Raw genomic sequence first — 17,369 nt, forward strand, 5'->3', positions numbered from 1 at the left:
CTCATGCTACATATGGAATCCAGCCATTCATCTAAACGGAATTTCAGCAGCAGGCAGGCCCAACCAAAATCACTGTCCACTTGCCTGTGCATAGATCCAAACCTCCTGGGCATCTGAGGACTTTTATTCTCTGACTCTGTCTCGCATTTCTCACTTTACTGCCTTTCGCTGTGTCCCCACATGGCCTCTTTCTCGATAGTTGAACTTGACTCTTTAGTGTTGTTCCTGTGTACTTCATTCCAATGCCTGGCCCGTGGCCTGTGGTGTATGACCCACTTATCAAAGTGGCCCCTTTCTGCTCTTCCTATCTACTCCTACCCACACCTTAACACTAGAGCCTTATCCCACTTTCTCAAATCCTTCTGGCCCACTTTGATCTGAATGTCTCCCAGAACTCAAGTGTTGAAAGTTAACCCTCAATGTGACAGTATTAAGAGGTGGAAATTTTAGGAGGTAATCAATGGGATTAATAACTTTACAAAAGCTTTGCAGAGAACTAGTCATCATCCCCATACCTTCCGCCATGTGAAGACATAGCAACCAGGTACAGTCCTGGCAGCAGAGACTGGTGTCTCACTGGACCCCAAAGCTAATGGCACCCGGTTCCAGGCTTGGCAGCCTCCAGAAGTGTGAGGAAACAAATTTCTGTTCCTTGTAAATTAACTGGTCTCAGGTATTTTCTTATAGCAGCTTCAAAGAAACCAAGACACGGCTCAACTTAACTAATCTTCGAGATTCCTAATTTTTTCAGTGTAGGGGTTAGCGCTTCCTTGTTTTCCATTGTTGCTACCTAACTACAGTCACTTAAAGGATGTACTGTAAATACTGTTCTTTGCTGGGTAATGTGAACCATCTGAATTGGATGTTTTGCAAAGCAGATTGTATGATTTTTAAGGCAGCAAGGAAAATGTTTACACCTTTATTTTCTTTTTGCCTGAGCTGCTATAAGGAAACTCATACTGGCCTCCAACAGTGAGAGCTCTGTATTTGGTTTATCTTTTCCATGGGTTCATTGTGACTGGGCACCTTTCCTCCTTAGACTAACCATTGACTTCAAGCCCTAAATGCAAGCATCATGGCAGATTGTGGTTGAAGGCACTGTCGTTGAGCGTGCCATATTACGCAGCACAACGTGACTTATTCAAAGTGGCCAATATATCCAACCAATATCAATGGAAAGGCTTATTATATGAGTTGAATAACTATTACAGCAAGTGTTCTGTACACATATGTTTCTCTGAGATGATTCCTGGTCATTTCAGTGGCTCAGATGGACATCAGTCCTCATACGTGAGATCATTATCCAAATCACAAAGCTATAATGCCAACCTTCTTTGCAGCACTTGGTCTCTGGAAGAGGTTAAATAGGAGTCTCCATTTGTTCTCCAAATGGCATGAAATAGGAAACCATCAAATGTTTTTTCCTGTAAACTTTTCATTTACTAGCATAATATTCTAGTATCTTGCCAACGGGTAGTTGGGTGTTGGGGTTCTGAGAGGACGTTCACTTCCTCAAAACATTTACTAGTGCTGTTTTGCTGGTAGATTGTCCACTCTCACCCTTCCTTCATGCTAAGTTACTGCATTTACTTCTCCATCATTGTGGCTGGCAACATATTTGCCTACTGTCCTCATTAATATTCCATCCAGGGCTGGCGCTGTGGCGTTAGCTGGTAAAGCTGCTGCCTGCAGTGCCGGCATCCCATATGGGCATCGGTTTGAGTCCTGGCTGCTCCACTTCTGATCTAGCTCTCTGCTATGGCCTGGAAAAACAGTAGAAGATGGCCCAAGAACTTGGGCCCTTGTACCCACGTGGAAGACCCAGAAGAAGCTCCTGGCTCCTGGCTTTGGATCAGCACAGCTTTGGCTGTTGCGGCCAATTGGGGAGTGAACCAGCTGATAGAAAACTTTTCTCTCTGTTTCTGTCTGTCTGTCTCTCTCTCTACCTCTTCTTCTCTCTGTGTGTAACTCTGACTTTCAAATAAATAAATAAAGCATTAAAAAAATTCTACCCAAAAAGATGAGACAAAATACTTCCCTTTTGATAACTCCTGTGACCTCAGCCATCTTTCCTGAAGCTTTTCTCTTTCCTGTAGCCCTCAGCAAATGACACAGAGCTGGAGATACTTGTCTAAGATTAGGTAGTAATGGGAAACTCTTGATTTTACATGATTTATGTAACCCAACTTTGGAAGGGGATGGTATCTAACCTTAGGAAATGACCTTTTATGTGCTGTGTGTGGGGGGAGGATGGTGTGCTACAGTCGCTGGTGGGACTTGGCTTCACCCACACTGATTTCTGCTTGCATTCCTTTGCGATGACAAGGAACCAGCTGAACTCCACCCCTAGTGACTGTTCCAGTCTAGTCTGTTGCATCTTGAGTATACAGTGTTGTTTATACAGGCACACTGCCTTCAAAAGAACAAAAATGTAATAGATGTGACTATTGCCACACAGAAATGTTCAAGTAAATTGTTCCAGAAAGGATTCGTGATTTACTCCCATAGCCCCAGAAAATAATCTTTTTTTTTTAAAGATTGATTTTTTTACAAGGTGGAGTTATGAGGGGGGCAGGGAGGAAGAGACAGACAGACAGAATATCTTCCATCTACTAGTTCACTCCCCATATAGCCATAGTGGTTGGAGATGGATCAGGCTGAAGCCAGGAGCCCAGAGCTTCTTCCAGGTCTCCCTTGTGGGTGCAGGGGACCAAACACTTGGGCCATCCTCTTCAGCTTTCCCAGGTGCATCCACAGGGAATCTGCATTTGAAGTGGAGCAGTCAAGACTCAAAGGAGCACCCATCTGGGATGAGGGCATCGCATGAGGCATTTAAAGCTTTACCTGCTATGCCACACTGCTGTCCCAGGGAGATAATCTTAACAGAGTGGAAGAGTATATGTTTACTGAATATAACTATATACATCAAAAGATGAGGCAGATTTTATCTGTGATACCTGAAACTTTCTAATTGTACAGAAAAGTCCTGCAGATAATTATTATAGTTAATTAATGGTGGATATAATAGGATACTTTTGAGAGCAATTAGCCATATGAGAGCAGAAGAAACAAAATACAAGTTGGAGTGCTGCCACTGTAATTATTCAAGACTGTTGCACAGAGCACTTAAATAGATTGGACATTTAAGATGACCCTGTGTCAACACAAGCAAGGCACTGATGCCTGCTGTAGCATTTTTAAAATACTGCTTTTAGTTAAGATTTATTTAAAACTTGAAGGAACTCTAATAGTGTGTTGCAAATGTAAAAATGTTAGCCAAGACTATATGTTGCCGAAAAGAAATTAGTGAAAGCTTTATTTAAAAGTTTTATTAAAAAATTGGAGTTTCATCTAGAGAACAGGAATTTAGAGCATTTCACTTTTGGTTTATTTTGTGGTTAACACTGATGCGTGTCTGTGTGTGTGTGTCCGTGTTCTTCTTTGTTGTTAATGACTCCTATGACCTCAGTTATGACTCCTATGACCTCAGTTTCTCTTTCATGCAGCACTCAACAAATTACACTCAGCTTGAGATACATGGCTAAATTAGGTAGCAGTGGAAACCTCTTGCTTTTAGATTATTTATATAACCCAAATTTGATGGGTTACTATCTTCACATCTCAATCACTTTAGCTGTCAAAAGATACATGTATTCATTAAGATTAATATGCTATACAGAAATGTGAGACACACTGTTTTTTTCATTGTGACGACTCTTTTTCCTGTGACCTTAATTACATAGCTTGTTATATATATGCACGTTTATAGCTTGAAGAAAATTGCTTAGTTTTAAAAAACAGCAAATATGCAAATAATGTGTTCAAAAATGAACTTTTTATTGGCTAAAGTAACATTATTGTGCAAGAATGGAAGAAATTGTGATGAGAATTGACTGACATCTGGTTGTACACCAAGGTTAATATTTACTATTTTTTTAAGATTTCTTTTTTTATTTATTTGAAAGGCAGAGTTACAAAGAGGCAGAGGCAGAGAGAGAGAGAGAGAGAAAGAGAGAGAGATCTTTCATCCACTGGTTCACTCCCTAGGTGGCCGCAATGGCTGGAATTGCAGCAATCTGTAGCCAGGAACCAGGAGCTTTCTTGCAGGTCTCCCACACTGGTGTAGGTGTGCAAGGACTTGCGCCATTTTCTACTGATTTCCCAGGCCATATCAGACAGCTGGATTTGAAGTGGAGTGGCCAGGTCTCCAACCAACACCCATATGGGATGCTAGCACAGCAGGTGGTGGCTTTACCTGTTATGCCACAATGCCAGCCCCAATGTTTACTATTGCGGTGCTTGGGAGAGTTGTTTTCTTTTAGAATTATTTTTCAAACTGTGACTCACTTTTAATTTACAGGAAAAGACAAAGTAAAAGTGTAGTGTAGTTAATTAAGGAAATAGAGAAACAATGCATCTGATTATTTTTGGCAAATGGTAGCCATTATATGATTTCCAAACAAAAGAATTATGTATGCTATAAAAAAAAAACACATTAAAACAGAGCCAGTTAGCATATTCTACCATCACTCATCACTGCTTCATTGCTTCATTGCTTCATCAATATAGAAAACCCTGTAAGTAATGGCACGTTTGATGGAAAAAGAATGAGTGCATTTGTGGTGATACTAAGCTTGTTGTGCTGCTTCAGTTAGGATTAAGTTAGGGAAACAATGTGCAGTAAGTATTGCAAGAAGAAAGAAACAATGGAAGGAAATGGGAAATTATTTATGTTATTGGAAATAAGGAGAAAATAAAGGTCAAATACAGTGAGCCAGGAAATGTAGGTACTGCAGGAAATAGTGGCGAATGACCTGAGCTGTCTATATCGCCAAAGCTGACAATGCACAGAGGAACGTGCAGACTGTGCACGTCTTGACATCTGCCGAAGTTACCCATGCACCTGTCTGGTGCTGCCAGTCCTTCGTGTTCTTCACATACAGCATTTTACAAGCCATGAGTATAGGATGGGTAGATTTTGTCCACTCCACCACAACTGTCCACTCATGAATATTTGTGCTTTAAAATGTTCATGGAATAATGGAATTAAAAGATAATGTACATTTTCCCAAAATAAGAACTTAAATAATAATCTCATAGCTAGATTCACTTCGCCATCAGCGAAGTATACAGTAAGTAGAAAAAACCTCCCTTTCAGACCAAAGGGAAAGAAAGTTTTAAAGTGAGAATATAATTTTCCTCATGGGCATTGTCTACCTTAGAAAAACTACTACAGAACATGCCTGTGACTATAGACTTGTAGTTCAGGCCACCGAAGATTAGAGATGGGACACGGGCACTCCCTTGACTTGCATCCTCTGGTCTGCTTTAACACAAACCAGGAGGAAAAGAAAGCTAGGCATCAGAAGCAATGGGTGGCAGGCCTATTAATGGCTGATCTGTACAGTGATCTGCCTTCAAGGAGACCCAACAGGCCAGTCCACTGCAGTGGCTTTCAATATGGTAAGCCTGGGCTTCAGCAGAAGTCAGCTTGTGAAGAGCCCTGGCAGCTCTGCCAAGAGTTGGATCACTGGAAATGGACCTGCCCTGGAGTCGAAGGATGCCCAGGTCAGAGCCACAGATCTTATTGGCTCTAAGCTGAAAAGCCCTTCACTCAGCCCAACTTCCAAAGTGACCACTGCAGCTGAGGGGATGGTCAAGTAGGGTCAGCAACATTGCAGGCAGAACTGTAAATTTCTTGTTAGAGATGCCACCTGCCTTTACCTGGCCAGCTCTCCTCCCAGGCCAGCCAAGTAATGAAAGTCAACAGAGTGCCTTTCCCTAGGAGGTTCACACCTCCCTTAGGATATACCCCATGTGAAGAGATAGATAGGTCTGGGCCTCTGAATTTACAAGGCCTAAAGCCCACCAAATTATTATCAAGCCCCTTCTGTCAGGTTCTATTTGCCTCTCAATCAGAAAAATTACTTGTAGCTTAGACAGCACCTTTCTTAGCTCCTCTAATAATGACTCTGTCCTTTGTTCTAGGCCCTGTCTAGTGCACTTGGGCCTCATTCCTTTGTAATCATAACCTCTACTCTACCACCAATGGCTCTACTCCCAACCTGTGTGTACTGATGGTCCTCTTCCCCACTTAATGCTGTATAATTGTTCAAACCTGGTAAATGCCACTCTTAGGATCATTGGTTACTATCCTCACTCTGTCTTTTATGACCTTGTCTAAATATGAGCAGAGTCGGCAAACTTGGAAGGCTTCCATAGCCTTGGCAACTCATGACGACAGCCTAGGATGGTTACTGGCGCCATAAACTAGAGTGTCAATTTGTTGGGTCAACAACAGGAGCCACTGTGCACTTGCTCCTCATGTGGGATCTCTGTCCTTAATGTGCTGTACATTGTGATTTAATGCTATAACTAGTACTCAAACAGTATGTTTCACTTTGTGTTTCTATGTGGGTGCAAACTGTTGAAATCTTTATACTAAATTGATCTTCTGTATATAAAGAGAATTGAAAATGAATCTTGATGCAAATGGAAGGGGAGAGGGAGCAGGAGAGGGGAGGGTTGAGGGTGGGAGGGAAGTTATGGGAGGGGGAAGCCATTGTAATCCATAAGCTGTACACTGGAAATTTATATTCATTAAATAAAAGTTAAAAAAAATAAAATGAAATAAAATACCAAAAAAAAGATAATGTACATTTTCCATAAAAATTTTGAAGAAAAATACAATAGAATATTTTTTCAGCATTGAAAAAGAATAAAATCCTACCATTTGCAACAACACAGATGAACTTTGAGGTCATTTGGTTAAGTAAAATGAGCCAAATATAGAAAGACAAAGATTATATGACCTCACTTAGATGTGGAACCTAAGTTATTTAACTCTTAACAACCTTGATTATGTTGATGCTCTCACAAATACATATTATGCATCAAAACATTGAAGTGCACACTTTAAATATATTCTGTTCCTATTTGTAAACAAAATATGTAAAAATTAGATATCACCTGTGGAGTTCATATCATCTTTCATGTTCTTGATGTAGTTGGTAAAAACATTTTAAGTACAATTTGTGTGAAGCATAATGTAATACAAATTTTTGACCAGATGGTTTTGTAACTATAATATTTATTTTTTAAGACTACATAACTGACATATTAAAAGCTACCCCAAGTGTCTTAAAATTTGAATAAAGAGCATAATTCAACATAGGAGTTAAGGAAGAAAGTTAACTGAATAATCAATATTTCCTAAGGCCATTGTTATTAAGTTGCACCAACACTGATTGATTTTCTCCTTTTGAAATTGTTATAACCATCATTTGGGGATTGACTCTATGCCAAAAACTAGTTTAAATTGTTACATGTGTTATTTAATTTTTCCAAATAACCACATTTTGATGCATGTTAATACACTCACTTTACAGGTGGGGGTACTCAGACATGCCAAAGTTAAACAGTTTGCTGAAGGTCATAGTAAATACCTAAGCTGAGACCCACAGCCTCTTCTGTCTGACTTGACAGCCTGTGGAATGAACCATTGCGCTGGACCTTGCCATCCATATACCAAATGCCAGGTGATTGGAGGGTGCAGAGCTGTCCATGAGATTCACCTTGCTCATTTGCTGTTTGAGAACTTCTGTCCTTCTCCCACCCCGTATGAGCTTTCTGGTGACTCTGTGGGCCAAAAAACGGGACAGGGTGAGAGCAAAGAGGGTGCGGTGACAGGAAATCAGACTTTAGAGCCGAGAACCAAATGGCAATATTCTTCTCTTTATCTTCTCTGGCAGCAGCTGTTGAATTGTTCTGTTAGCCCAGTGATATATGAGAAATAGAGGCCGTGTGGGCTGGTTCTCCCACTCAGTGTCATGTAAGGTAGGCTGGGAGACAGACTCAGGGAAGGGACTATGAGAAAAGCTTATTGTTTGAGGAGGTGAAATCACAGGGCACAGTTGTGAGACCTATTTTATGATGTATACTGCGATTAAGACAATTTTTCTGTGCTCCAGGAGAAAAGTCACTTTTTATTAAATACTGCGCAGAGCACATCTTAAATAGCTAAAGTTAATAACACACTAGAGAATCTTTGGAAATGTCACTTAGCTCGTTCTCTGAGTGTAAAGGTTAGAAACCATTTCAGGAAACAGGGTCACATGTTTTAAATAACTTCTCTTTTTCATTTAAGCAGCTATAAATTTGTATATATAATTCATTGTTTTTTATTAAGGAGTACTACCAAGAGAAAAAACTAACAGATTAAATAAGAGGTTTAACATCGTAGAGGAGGCAAGAGGCCAGACCTGCGTATCTTTCTAGACATGGTGAGGTCTCTGTTCTTGTGCTATTCAATATTACAGTTGTTTAAATAGCCAGAGTGTCAGCTTGGATTTAAATTAATTAGAATTAAACACAATCATAAAATTAGTTCTTTATCTCTACTAAGAGTCAAAAAAATAAAGAAACCCAAAGTCATCTCAAAAATAACAGTAACAAGCAGTTTAGAGCAGTCTGCTATGTCAAGGAACATTTCTTAATTAACCCTACCCTTTGTGTTAAAGATTATGTGTCAAATATCCTTGAGATAAATTCTTCTACATATATTTATTTCCAATTGTTTAATAACTAAAATATTGCTACACTGCCTTCCTTTAGCTAAGGCAAACCACACGGAAGATCTATGAACATCTACCCTTTAACCTATCCATCCATCTAATAATTTATCCCCCCACCCCCCATCTGTCTATCATTTGAGTTCTATTTTCTTTACCTTTTGCAAAGTGTACAAAGTAAGCAGTAATGATAATGGATCATATTATGTGTACTGTTTAAGTATTGGCAGTTGAAAGAACTCAACACTGTAGAAGTATCTCTGTAAACATTACCAAATTGTCAATGTCATTGAATATTTGAGGGCACTTCAAAAAGTTCATGATAAAATGAAATTAAATCATAATCTTACTTCGGTACAATTTTTAAAGTATATATATATATATTTACATATATAATATTTCAAGATGGTAGCTGAGTAAGACACTTCAGGGACAGTTTCCCCATAGACACCAATTAGAACAGCTACTCACACACCAAGTCACCTTCACAAAAGCTTTGGAAGCCAAGTGACATACCACCATGCCTAGCTTTGGTATTTGACAGTAACAGCAGTCATGCTGAAGACAGAGAGGAAAAGAGTTGCCTACATCACTACTCCCATAATGCACTGCGAAGAGAGATGCCTCCACTTGGCACTTGGGGGAAGGAGAGGGAATTACATCCAGTTCTTTTTTTTTTTTTAAGATTTATTTATTTATTTCAAAGTCAGAGTTACACAGAGAGAGAAGGAGAGACAGAGGTCTTCCATCCATTGGTTCACTTCCCAGTTGGCTGCAGTGGACAGAGCTGCACCTATCTGAAGCCAGAAGCCAGGAACTTCTTTCAGGTCTCCCATGCAGGTGCAGGGGCCCAAGGGCTTGGGCCATCTTCTGCTGCTTTTCCAGGCCACAGCAGAGAGCTGGATTGGAAGTGGAGCAGCTGGATCTTGAATCGGCACCCAGATAGGATACCAGCACTGCAGGTGGTGGCTTTACCTGCTACACCACAGCAGCAGCCCCATATCCAGCTCGAAGACCTGGATACCAACTGTAAGAAAATTCAGAGTTGGATAGGGCACCATGGCCTCTGGCCCCGCATCTATAACTGTAGACAGAATATTTGGACACTCCTTAGCTATCAGGCTAGGAGGTCACCTCCACTAAATATCTTCCAAACTTCAGCATAAAGAGGAACAAGACTCCAGCTACTGTGGGATGTGGCATGGGAGGGAGTTTAGGGCAAGGCTTGGAATTTAGAACTGGGCTGCTCCATATGACTCAGTAGTTGAGAAAGCCCAAAGGAACTTTCTTCTACCCCCAGATCGGTGCTTGCGGACAGTGTCTGTAGACTCAGCCTGACAGGACCCAAGCCACAAAGGACAGGCTAATTTTGGTATATATCACTGCCCACTTCACATGGTCCTGGTGTTCACCTCTGAGACTTCAAAGGGCCCAAGACCTGTGACACCCAAGTGTGATCCAATCTGGTACTAGACTGGGCAGCCAAGAGTCTACCTTTAGCATCTTTCCTTCAAATTTCGGCAGAGAGCAAGGAACCACAGGACTCTGTCTTGTGACTCAGTGCTAGGCTGGTGAAGCCTGACATTGGGCAGATCTTATAGTCTGTGTCCCTAAGCCAGTGCCTGTGGATGGAATCCATAGACATGCTCAATATCAGGAGGAAATCTGTGTTCTGCTGGGATGAACATGTTTTGGCATGTATTACCCTCAGCTTCATGTGGGCCTGGTGTGTCCTAGAGCCTGATGACTGTGAAATCCATATTGCATTTGCCTGGCTTGCAGAGGGGCTACCTCTATCACTCATACTCCCATCTTGGACAGACAGCAAAGAATCAAAGGGTTGTTTTGGGATTCAGTGTCAGGGCCGGTGCTGTGGTGCAGTGGGTTAACACCCTGGCCTGAAGCGCCAGCATCCAATATGGGCGCCAGTTCTAGTCCCAACTGCTCCTCTTCTGATCTAGCTCTCTGTTATGGCCTGGGAAAGCAGTGGAAGATGGCCCAAGTCCTTGGGCCCCTGCTCCCACGTGGGAGACCCTGAAGAAGCTCCTGGTCCTAGCTTCTGGTTGCTGCAGCTCCGGCCATTGCAGCCAGCTGGGGAGTGAACCAATGGATGGAAGACCTCTCTCTCTCTCTCTCTCTTTCTCTCTCTCTCTCTCTGCCTCTACTCTCTGTGTAACTATGATTTTCAAATAAATAAGTAAATCTTTTAAAAAAAATCAAAGGATTGTTTTGGGATTCAGTGTCAAGCTGGTAAAACCTAACATTGAATACATCCTAACAGTTCCTGTCTATAGTCCAATGCTTACAGATGGAGCTCTGGGCCTGCTTTGTGCCAAGTAAAGTTCTGTGGCCCCAGTTGATCAGTCCTGTACTCTAAGCATAGTCACCAGAGGCTACCTGGAGCAGCAGTGGTCAGTGAGTCTACACCAGCAGCAGAGAGAACATAGTAGAATAGACTTCCTAATACCCAGAAGAGCTGTAGAGTGTCAGTGTGATCTAGCATCAGGATGTTGGTCACCACAGGGGCTTGTAGAGACATACTGCACCTTTTTTAGAAGTTTGCCAAGACCATCTGTAACAGTACACTGAGAGTGGGTGTGGACAAATCTGAGCTTGACGAGTATTGTAGGAATCAAATGGTGAAAACACTCAACCTCTTAAAAACCTTGAGTTCATGCATCATCTAGAGCTAATACAACAGAAATGTCTGCAAGATCATAGAAAATAAACATACTGCTTAGAATTGCTGGAAGGACAACTACAAACAAAGGCAGATTACTACAGTTAATTCCTTCAATGTGCTGAAACATCTTACACTAAACATGGGACACATCCATTGAGCCATGGCCTTGATTAAGGAAGAAAATAAGAATTGAAATTGAGTCCATATAAGAATTAAAATTTTGAAATGTTTAGATGAAAATTTCAAAATGGGTGTTTTAAGGAAACTGAACAAACTTCAAGAGAACAGAGAAATTATTTAATTCTTTAACAGAGAGACTAGACAGAGAAATAAAAATTACTAAAATAAATAAAACAGAACCCAGAACCCCTTAAATCAAAAAGTGCACCAACCACTATTAAAAACATGGGAGACCAGATCACACAGAAAAATCAGTGAGCTGTAAGATAGGGTATTTGACAATACACAGTTGAGAAGAAAAAAAGATAAAAGATTCCAGAGGGATGAAGAAAGCCTAGGGAAACTTTGGGACAGTATGAAATGTTTGAGTTTCTGGTGTTCATGAGTGGTTTGAGAATGCAAATGAGGTAAAAAGTGTATTCAAAGAGCTAAAAATAGAAAACATCTAAACCAACAATTCAACTACCAGGAAAAGAAAGGGCAAAGGCCACCAGCCACATTCAATCCAATCAAGTCTACTGAAGACATCTGAACAAATTCTCCATGGTGAAAGATAAAAGAGGATTTTCAAAGCTGCAAAAGAAAAGAAAGAAAATGTAAAATGGCTGCAGTTTACTGATAATACACTTCCTAACAGTAACCTTCCAGGCCAGGAGGAAGTTGAATGATACTTTCCTAGTACTGGAGAAGGAACAGTACCAGCTAAGAATGCTGTACTCGGCAAAGCTATCCGTCAAATATCAAAGAGAGATAAAAACATTCCAAAACAGGAGCTGGAAGAGTCTATCACCACTAGAGAAATACTAAAGGGAGTTCTTTAAACTGCAAATGAGTGGGAAGAAAATCTCAGAAGGTAGAAAACTCACTTATAAGAATAATTATATAAGCAAATTAAAGATTCTGCAATATTTTAAACATGAAGCATAAAACATTCATGTCTTTATTGTGAAAACTAGAAGCAAAAACAAAATAATAACTATCAAAATATTAAGAGGTAATATAGAAAGAGGTAAACTAGAATCTCAAAAATTCAAAATGAGGAGAGAAATGGAGTGCAAGTATGGAGTTCTTTATTAGTATTTATTATCTCATTTTTTTGTTTCTTTTCTTTATAATTGATGTTAAGCTCCGTTGATTTCAAAATAGCTGATATAACTCAAAAAGGTTTTTGTAAGCTTCAAGGTAATCAGAAAGGAAATAGTCTATAATTGGTATTCTAAAAATAATAAGCAAAGAATGAAAGCAGAATATTAGAGAATCATCACAGAACACAAAGGAAGATTTTCAGAGAGAAGAAGAAAAAGTAATGAACTACAAAAAATTCTGCAAAAAAGTCAAAATTATGGTAATAAGAAATTACCTGTCAATAATTACTTCAGTTTAAATGGATCAACTTTGCCTACTAAAAATAAGTGACTTAATGGGTTTAAAATAATGAAATCAAGTGTATACCATTTAAAATGACAGTAAATATATACTGTTTATAAGAAAGTTATTTCATCTCTAAGAACACAAGTCAACTGAAAGTAAAAGAACATAATAAGATATTCCATGCAAGTAGAATTTAAAAGAGAGCCCGAATAGCTATGTTTCTATTAGATAAAATATTTCTTAAATCAAAAGCAGTAGCAAGTCTTTTTGTTATGTAACAAAATGTTCAATCTAGCCAGAGGAAATAACATTTATAAGTATAAATGCACCCAGTATCAGAACACCCGAATACATAAAGCAAATATTAATAGATGTAAAGGAAGAGAGAGGGAGATATGCCATTGTAGTAAAAGTGTGGATTTCAGTAGCACACTCTGAGAAATGGGTAGATCTTCCAGCAGAAAATCAACCAATAAACAATGGAGTTAAATTTCACCCTGGACCAGGTGGACCCAACAGACGTCCACGACCATCCTACACACAGGTGCAGAATACACATGGTTCTCAATGGCACCTGCAAAACAGAGCTGACGAAGATGCTGGAGCATGCGCTGTTTCTGTTTTTGTTGACAGCTGAAGCTATGATTTTCAACCAGTTGAAGGGAAGATGATCTAATTCAATAATATTTGTCAAGTGTTGCTTGTGTGCCAAACATTGTGCTTGATACTAGGAATTAAGAAAATACCTGTGATTTCTATGGAAAGATAGATGTGTAGACTGATAACACAGTAGTTTTAAGAGTTGTTACTGAGATGCCACAGGGTCTGAAAATAACACAAAGGAGAATATTTAAGCCCAAGCTGGCCGTTTTTACACAGCTCTCTGAGTGAGTGGAATTAGCTAAGTGGATAGGAATATTTCATAAATTCCAAATCCCATGCCAGAATTAAAAGCAGTTATGTGTGTTTAGAAGAAAGAATATCTCTATGGCAAGGGTAGAAAATGAGGGTAAAAAGACAAGGTAAATGTTCTCATGAATTCTAGTCTTTATCCTAATGGCACTCTGGAGCCATTGGATTTATGCCAAGCAAAGAGATAATGATATTGAAATTTCTCAATAAGACATCTTGATTATTGAAACATAACTCACGTACAGAAAAGTACGCATGCACTGAAATTACAGCTCAAACAACAACCTAAAGTGAACACTACTGAGACCAAGAAATTCAGCCAATACTTACATTCCAGAAGCTCTTTCAGTTACCAACTTGCTCTTCTCCCCAAAGGTAACCCCCATTCTGACTTCAAATGCTAAAAATTGCCTGCTTTCTAAGGCATTTGCAAACTGAATCATTCCTTATCCATTTGTGTGTGTGTGATTCTTGCAGGCCTCTTGTGTGTGTGTGTGTGTGTGTGTGTGAGATTCAGTCTTTTGCTGTGGCAGCTGATGCTTGTTAATTTTCTTCCTAACATTCCATCCCATAGTGACATTTCACCACAATCCACAACTGATTAAGCCTTCCAATTTCTGGCAGACATTAGCATTTTCCAGTCTGGTAGTGTTACAAATAATGCTGCTATGAAAATTACTTAACTTGTCTGTGGGTCATGGAAATGTATTTCTGTTTGTTACAAATCTAAGAGTGGAATTGTTGGATCATTTTCAAATTCACTCTGTCTTGCCAAAGTCATTCCAAAAGTCTTTGTGTCAATTTGCATTGATATTTTCATTAGTATAGTGCATAAGATTCTAATTCTTCACCATATAATATTGTCAGGGTGCCTGGGTGTGTGTGTGTGTTTATATTTGAATTATGTAGTAGTATTCAATTGAAGTTTTACTTTTTAATTGTTTAATTCTTTGATCAGCAACAACCTTGAGCCGTCTTTAAGATGCTCATTGATTGTTTGGCTCTTTTCGTCAGTAAAGTAACTTTAAATTTCTTGCCCATTAAAAAAAAATCCTTGTCTTCCTTTCCTTCTCAATTAACTAGCGATCTTTATTACACAGTTAATATGGGAATGTTGCCAATTGTATGTATTGTAAATTTAAGATTCATACTGGTTTTGTTTTCACTTTCTATATCTTTGATGAAAGAAATGAAAATCAAATTCCAAGGCAGGAATGTGCTATCCAAAACAAAACTGGATATTTCTGTAATGATCCAGTTTCTGAAAATTACAAGAATGAAGAGTAAGCCACCAAGTTGTAGCTCATAAAGTCTGTTTCTCTGTTTCTCCAAGTCTACCAGCCTCTGAAATTAAATAAACATACATAAACCAGAGGACATAATGTTGAGTGAAGTAAGCAGGACACAGAATGGCAAATACTACAGTTCTCCCTGCAAATGAAATGACATGGACCACTCAGCTCACCTGTACACATAGCAAGTCAAAGGATGAAGGATGGCCTCCCCCGCCTTGGCTGTGCCCAGCAGGGAGCTGGTCAGATTAACATTAATGTAGTCTGGTTTACCCAACTTCTTTGTGTCAGAGCATTTTATTTCCTGTTTGTGATTTCCATGCCACAAGGTCAAAAAGATAATGTTATCTTGACCTTTCACATATATAGCATCCACTCCAATTTATTTGTGTATATTGTAGAGTGGAGGGCATGCTTTTCTTTTTTTTTTTAACCTTTTAGGTTTCCCTTGTCCTGGTGTCGTTGACAGAAAGGCTTCCTTTCGCCTCTACTTTATAGTGCCAGTTTATCTAAAGCGAGTGTCCATTCTATGGGATTCTAGATATGGACTATCTATCCAGTTGAGCTGGCCTTTTTCTCTCTGCTTGTACCAGTATCCCACTTCCATAATTATTGCAGAATAACAATAATTCTTGTTATGTTGAATTTCCTGCTTTATTCTTGTCTATTTTTGGTCTTTGGTATGTCTTTTAGTTTTAGGACCATCTTATTAATTCCTGTCTCACCAAATACTTTTTAAGGATTCTGTAAGCACAGCATTGAAGCTGTGCACTACTTTGGAAACTCTTGCAGTCCACAAATGTGACATTTCCCTTCCTCTATTCCGATAATCTTTACCTTCTCCTGGCAAAGTTTTATATTTTTCTGGTGCAAGGATTTTGTACACGTAATGTTTGATCTGTTCTTTGGTATTTTATGTTTTTTAATGCTATGATAAGTGATATTATTTTAAAGAAGTAGTTTTAATTTGCCAGTACAAAGAATAGAATTGATACTTTTATTGACTTTTTATCCAGAATGATTGCAAAACTTCCTGATTCTCTAATTCGTGTATGGCTAGAATTTGGATACTCTACATGTGCTCTTCAAATAATAATTTTACTTCTTTTCGTTTAAATTATAAACAGGCTTTTGTTTTCACATTATAATGCTGGCTAGGGAGACTTGTATAGTGACATTGAATATCTTTGTCTTATAGCCAGAATCTGAAGAAATCTTAAACATGGTCACTCTAGACTTTTAGCAGCAATCTATCAGATTGATGTTAGTGTTTTCCCATTTATTTCTACTTTGTTAACAGCTTTTGTGATTACTGGATATCAAATTTTGTAAAATACTTTCCCATTAACTATTAATAAGATTTTCTGTTAATGTGGCAAATCCATCAATTACCTTTAAAAACATAAAATCAGCTTTTCATTCCTCAATAAGACAAAGTAGGTCACGTTGTATCATTTTTCGTGTCACTGTGTTTGGTTTACTAATACTTTGTAAAACTCACATTTGTGTTAAAGATTAGAATTATGCTGTAATTTTAATTTTCTTTTCTTCTTATATCTTTTTTTTTTTTTTTTTTTGGACAGGCAGAGTTAGACAGAGAGAGAGAGAGAGAGACTGAGAGACTGAGAGAAAGGTCTCCCTTCCATTGGTTCACCCCCTCAAATGACCACTATGGCTGGCGCGCAGCACTGATCCGAAGCCAGGAGCCAGGTGCTTCCTCCTGACCTCCCATGTGGGTGCAGGACCCAAACACTTGGGCCATCCTCCACTGCACTCCCGGGGCACAGCAGAGAGCTGGCCTGGAAGAGGAGCAACTGGGACAGAATCCGACGCCCTGACTGGGACTAGAACCCGGTGTGCCAGCACCGCAGGCAGAGGATTAGTCTAGTGAACCGTGACACTGGCTTTTTTCTGATATCTTAAGGTTTTATATTCTGGCCTCATTAAACATTTTTTTCATCCAAAATTTATTTATTTATTTGAAAGTCAAAGTTCCACAGAGAGAGAAGGAGAGGCAGAAAAAGAGGTCTTCCATCTGCTGGTTTACTCCCCAGTTGGCCGCAACAGCAGGAGCTGCGCCGATCCACAGCCAGGAGCCAGGAGCCAGGAACCTCCTCTAGGTCTCCCATGTGGGTGCAGGGGCCCAAGGACCTGAGCCATATTCTACGTCTTTCCCAGGTCATAGCAGAGAGCTGGATGAGAAGTGGAGCAGCCGGAACATGAACTGGTGCCCACATGGGTTGCCAGCACTGCAGGCAGTGACCCTACCTGCTACGCCACAGCACTGGCCCCCTCATTAAACATTTTAGGAATTGTCCTTTATTTTCACTCTGAAAGATGCTGTATATAATTAAATATTGG

General features: G+C 39.5%; 1 pseudogene; it reads left to right on the forward strand.

Annotated features, from left to right (window-relative positions):
• Positions 1 to 4,673: 4,673 nt before the first annotated feature.
• Positions 4,674 to 17,369, forward strand: part of LOC133758825 (arginyl-tRNA--protein transferase 1-like) — a 39,813-nt pseudogene continuing 27,117 nt past the window's right edge.

This window comes from Lepus europaeus, chromosome 4 (assembly GCF_033115175.1).
Source record: "Lepus europaeus isolate LE1 chromosome 4, mLepTim1.pri, whole genome shotgun sequence".
Lineage (NCBI taxonomy): Eukaryota > Metazoa > Chordata > Mammalia > Lagomorpha > Leporidae > Lepus > Lepus europaeus.